Raw genomic sequence first — 6,053 nt, 5'->3', positions numbered from 1 at the left:
CTGAGGAGAACGTAAGGAAAAGGCCTTTCTATTATATTATTATTATTGTGTTATTATTTCATATTATATTATTATCGTACATATTATGTTGCATCACGTTTATAATATATTATTTCTTTATTATTTCATATTATTATAATAGACATGATTTTGCATTATTATGTTGTTATTTCATATTATATTATTTTTATAATTTTGCATCCTTATATTAGTTGGTTTTTATATTATTATCATTTTACATTATTATTATATTATATTATTTTGTTCTTATTTCATGTTATATTTATTTCATATTTTATTGTATTGTTATTATTTTGCATCATTATTATATTATTCTGCTATTTCATATTATTATAATTCACAGTATTTTGCATTATTATGTTATTTTATATTATTATAATATTATTGTTATTTTGCATCCTTCTCCTAAAAAATACTTTTCAATAAATGAATTAAAAAATTCACAGAAATTCGGCCGGTGATCTAAAAAATCCGAAACTTGGGAGGAGTAGTCCCCTGGCCCGTGGGCGGATCGTGACAAAATTGATGGCATTGGTGACAAGTATTATTACTACTACTAACAGCAACAACAACAACAATAATCATATCCCGGGAGTTAACGTTTTGCCTGTCGCCTCTTCTACCCACGAATGCTGGAACCTCATCATTGGAAGTAGTCGAATTGGAATCTGTGGGTCCTATACCGCAAAGAACACCTTGCTGACCCAAAGCGACAGGCAAAATAATTATTACATGTTCCAGAAGCAGTCTCTCCTGACGTTTCACCCATACCTATGGCAGGCATCCTCTGGCGAGAGAGGGCGGTCTAGAAATAAAGTTTTATTATTATTTTATCATTCTTATGTTATTCTTATTGGAAAACTAAGCAAGGGGGGTTTATATCTCCTAGGCTCCAATGGCATTGAGCTGTTGCAGGTTTTTTTGGGATGATGGGAGCTGTAGTTTGACAAGGCTCCGGCACTCTTGGACAGAGGAGGCAAAAGACCTTGCAAAACCCGAACTCCCAGGATATTATTATTATTATTATTATTATTATTATTATTATTATTATTATTATTATTATTATTATTATTATTATTATTATTATTACTACTATTGTCATGTAATTATATTTTCCAAATGGCTCAATGATATATCAATGGGATTCCTTATGTCTTTTCTCTTTGTCGCCCTCCTGTGGACAGAAGAATATTGCACTTGCCTTGGGATTCTGATTCGCAGCTCTTTGCTGCCATCAAATGGTCAGAGAGGGAAGTGCAGCCTCGAGCCTCGCCTTTGTGCTGCACTTCCCTACCTGACCATTTGATGGCAGCAGAGAGCAAAGAATCAGAGTTTCAAGGCAAGTGCAATATTCTTCTGTCCACAGGAGGGTGACAAACGGAAAAGCCATTAGGACTTAATGTAATATTAATTGATATTTCTTTGAGCTATAACAGTTTAAAATAATACTAATATTAATAATAATAATCTTGGGAGTGAGAGGTTTGCAAGGCCTTTCCCCTCCTCTACCCAAGAGTGCTGGTGCCTTGCCAAACTACAACTCCCACCATCCCATGCAACCTCTGCTACTTTGCAACCGCAGAATACTATGGCCATGTTCCCGAAGCATTCTCTCCTGACGTTTTGCCCACATTTATGGCAGGCATCCTCATAGGTTGTAAAACTAAGTAAGGGAGGTTTATCGATCTCTGGAATAATGTCCAGGGCGAGAGAAAGAACTCTTGTCTTGGAGGCGAGTGTGAATGTTGCCATTGGCCGCCTTGATCAGCATTGAATGGCCTTGCAGCATCAAAGACTGGCTGCATTGCTGCCTGGGGGAATCCTTTGTTGTGAACGCGTTAGCTGGCCCTTATTGTTTCCTGTCTGGAATTCCTGTAGACTCGCAGGCCTGGGATAGTGAGCAGTTATCGCACTTTAACTCTCCTTTTTATAAATATTTGAGTTTTTCTTTGCTGCCTAGAAACCATAACTTTTGGGGCTTTTTCCTTCTATTTTCCTTTCATTCTGCCTTCCTGCTTTCAAAATGGCTTAAAGTTAGATGTACGTACAATATATTTTATTATTAGCAAAGCACACCATTAGCATTATATGTTAGTATATTGTACTATAACATCACACTGCATTATTATTTATAATATATATTAATATATTGTATTATATTGTATTACTTTATAATATAATTATCAATATTATATGTATATACAATATAGGTTAAAGGTAAAGGTTTTCGTGACCGACTCTGAGGTTTGGTGCTCATCTCCATTTCTCAGCTGAAGAGCCAGTATTGTCCATAGACACCTCCAAGGGCATGTGGCCACAGACATGACTGCATGGAGCACCGTTACCTTCCCGCCAGAGCGGTACCTATTGATCTACTCACATTGGCATGTTTTCAAAAGTAGTTTTACAAGCAAAGAGAAACTTCCTGACCCAAAGCCATGCCTGTCTACATTGAGGGCTCCTGGGAGCTGCAGTTTGGCATGGCACCAGAACTATCTGGTTTGGGCCCTTGTAAAACTAGACCTCCCTGGGTCCTATAGCAGGTAGTTTGGCAGAGGAGGCGAAAGGCCTAGCGAACTATATCACTGAGGTTCCCATAGCATTGAGCTGTTGCAGAGGTTGTATGGGATGGTGGGAGTTGTAGTTTGGCAAGGCACCATTACTCTTGGGCAGAGGGGGCGAAAGGCCTTGCAAACCTCTAACTCCCTAGATTATTATTAGTAGTATTAGTATTATTTAAGATAGCCATGGCTCAAAGTAATATCAATGAGATCCCCATTAAACCCTTATGGCCTTTCCGTTTGTCGCCCTCCTGTGGACAGAAGAATATTGCACTTGACTTCAGATTCTGATTCTTAGCCCTCTGCTGCCATCAAATGGTCAGTTAGGGAATTGCAGCCTCAGTGTTATATTTCCCCCCAAAATTGCCTTGAGATTCTCATCTGCAATCCTTTGCTGCCATCACGTGGCATATTCGAGAAGTGCAGCCTTGAGTTTTATTTACTGCATCGAACCCATAATTTTTTGGTTTTTTTCCATTCATATTGGCTTCCTGCTTTCAGAGTGGCTTACAAATTATATGTACGTACAATATATTATATATTAGCATAGAACAACATTAGCGTTATATATTACTACATTGCACTAAGACATCATACTGTATTATTATTAGTAATATCACATGTAATATATAATTAATATTATTACATTACTATTGGTATTACATTGTATTACATTCTAATATAATTATCAATACTATATGTATAGACAATATATATATTATTCTATATTATGTTGTATATTGGCCCCAGAGCATCAGATGGTGATGGGGGGAGGGCCCCCCAACTGATGGCATAGGCAACAAGTGTTACTACGGCTACTAGCAGCAGCAACAACAACAACAACAATAATATCCCGGGAGTTGAAGTTTTGCCTGTCGCCTCTTCTACCCACGAATGCTGGAGCCTCATCACTGGAAGGAGTCGAATTGGAATCTGTGGGTCCTAGACCGCAAAGAACAACTTCCTGACCCAAAGCCATGACTGTCTACGTTGTGGGCTCCTGGGAGTTGCAGTTTGGCATGGCAGCAGCACCTCTGGTTTGAACCCTTGTAAAACTAGACCTTCCAGGGTCCTATAGCATGTCGTTTGGCAGAGGAAGCGAAAGGACAAGAGAACTATATCTCCCAGTGTGTTGTTGAAGGCTTTCATGGCCAGAATCACTGGGTTGTAGTGCATTTTCCGGGCTGTCTGGCCAAGTTCCAGAAGCATTCTCTCCTGACGTTTCGCCCACATCTATGGCAGGCATCCTCTGGGGAGAGAGGGCAGTCTAGAAATAAAGTTTTATTATTATTTTAATCTTATTATTTTATTCTTATTGGAAAACTAAGCAAGGGGGGTGTATATCTCCTAGGCTCCAATGGCATTGAGCTGTTGCAGAGTTTGTATGGGATGGAGGGAGCTGTAGTTTGGCAGGGCTCTTGGGCAGAGGGGGTGAAAGGCCTTGCAAACCTCTACCTCCCAAGATTATTATTAGTAGTATTAATATTAATTAAGAGTGCCCTGGATCAAAGAAAGATCAATGATATTCCAATTAAACCCTATGGCTTTTCCGTTTGTCGCCCTCCTGTGGACAGAGGAATATTGCACTTGCCTTGGGATTGTGATTATTGGCCCTCTGCTGCCATCAAATGGTCAGTTAGGGAAGTGCAGCCTCAGTGTTATATTTTCCCCAATATTGCCTTGCGATTGTCATCTGCAGTCTTTTGCTGCCATCACGTGGCCCAATCGGGAAGTGCAGCCTTGAGCAATAATATCAATATTATTGTGTCAGCACAGAGGCTTCTCCATTGCTCAAGGCTGCAATACTGGGAGTTATAGTTTTGCAAGGGCATCTCAATCATGCCACTGACTCACCCCACTGCGACGGGGCAATGTAGGGATGGTTTGGCACCCCTTCCCATTGCCGTGGCCCGGTGCTGTGGCCTCCGGGATCTGCAGTTTGCCGTGGTCCCATGGCTCTCTCATAGGGGGTGATGCACTATGGAACTTCTACAACACATTCCTATATTACTATATAGCACTATGCCATCATACTGTATTATTCTTAGTAATAAACATGTAATATATAATAATTATTATTATATTACTATTAGTATTATATTGTATTGCGTTATAATATAATTATCAATATTACATGTAAATACAATATAGGTTAAAGGTAAAGGTTTTCCCCTGACGTTAATTCCAGTCGTGTCCGATTCTGGGGGTTGGTGCTCATCTCCATTTCTTAGCTGAAGAGCCAGCATTGTCCGTAGACACCTCCAAGGTCATGTAGCCACTGGCATGACTGCATGGAGCACTGATACCGTCCCGCCGGAGCAGTATCTATTGATCTACTCACATTGGCATGTTTTCAAGAGTAGTTTTACAAGCAAAGAGAAACTTCCTGACCCAAAACCATGCCTGTTTTCATTGAGGGCCACTGAGAATACCAGTTCAGCATGGCAGCAGCACTCTCTGGTTCGGGCCCTTGTAAAACTAGACCTCCCAGGGTCCTATAGCATGTCGTTTGGCAGAGGAGGCGACAGGCCTAGAGAACTACATCTCCCAGTGTGTTGTCGAAGGCTTCCATGGCCGGAATCATTTGTTGTTGTGCGTTTTCCAAGCTGTATGGCCATGTTCCAGAAGCATTCTCTCCTGACGTTTCACCCATATCTATTGTCAGAGTGAAAGGTCTCGCCATGCCGCAGATATCACAATATCAATATTCAATGTTTCGATCGCGAAAGGAAGCGAACCAACTGAGTGTGAGCAGAGTTGTGTGACAATTGTGAAGCCAAGAGAGCGATATATATATATATATGTGTGTGTGTGTGTGTGTGTGTCTCTACCGTGTTCAGATGGTGTTGGCGATGAAGTTGAAGGATCCACCGCAGCGTCGCAAATGCGTCTATTATTATTATTTACTTCCTATCATAATAACCACTACTTTTGAATCATGCGTTCTTCCCGGAAGACATTCCTAATGATACGCCCTGAAACGTTCTCTCTGGACCTGTGTGCACACATACGAAAGAGCTGAAACCAGAGTGCCAATTTATATGTATGTATATATGTATACATATATTTCCGTAACTTTATATGTGATGTGAAACCCTGGGCCAACCAATACATTTCAGAGAGTCGGGGTTTTGGATAGAAAACTGGAACGTTGTTATTTCTGACCAAGCTGACTTTCCTTCCCTCCGTCTCCAGCTCTTCTTTTTGGGACCATTTTTGGCCGGAAGAAACGAGGGAAAATTCACTTGTGGCCTCTTTGGAACTTGGAAAAAGTTTCTGTCTTTTGGGTCACACACCCTTAGTTGTGGATGCTGGGCGTTGTGGTCCGAAAAGCGTTCTCTTTGTGCAACTAATTCGGACTAATCCAGTGACATAAATGAGCCTTTTTTTCCCCCGGCGCCGTTTGCCTACAACCGTCAAAAGCAGATCGGAACCCAAGGAAGGGGTCGGGGTTCAGGGTTGGGCCTTTTG

At 40.7% G+C, this 6,053-nt stretch overlaps 1 long non-coding RNA gene across 1 annotated transcript in view; it reads left to right on the top strand.

Moving 5' to 3' along the window:
• The window catches only part of LOC134294132 (uncharacterized), a 4,424-nt gene extending 546 nt beyond the window's left edge, over positions 1–3,878 (top strand). Inside the window, exons 1-2 of the long non-coding RNA XR_010001103.1 lie at positions 1–11; positions 468–3,878. The exon at positions 1–11 is cut by the window's left edge and continues 546 nt beyond it. This is a non-coding gene — a long non-coding RNA (uncharacterized LOC134294132). The remainder of the gene's footprint in view (positions 12–467) is intronic.
• Positions 3,879–6,053: the final 2,175 nt, after the last annotated feature.

This window comes from Anolis carolinensis, unplaced genomic scaffold (assembly GCF_035594765.1).
Source record: "Anolis carolinensis isolate JA03-04 unplaced genomic scaffold, rAnoCar3.1.pri scaffold_12, whole genome shotgun sequence".
Taxonomy (NCBI): domain Eukaryota; kingdom Metazoa; phylum Chordata; class Lepidosauria; order Squamata; family Dactyloidae; genus Anolis; species Anolis carolinensis.
This window is presented reverse-complemented; position numbering and strand designations above follow the sequence as displayed.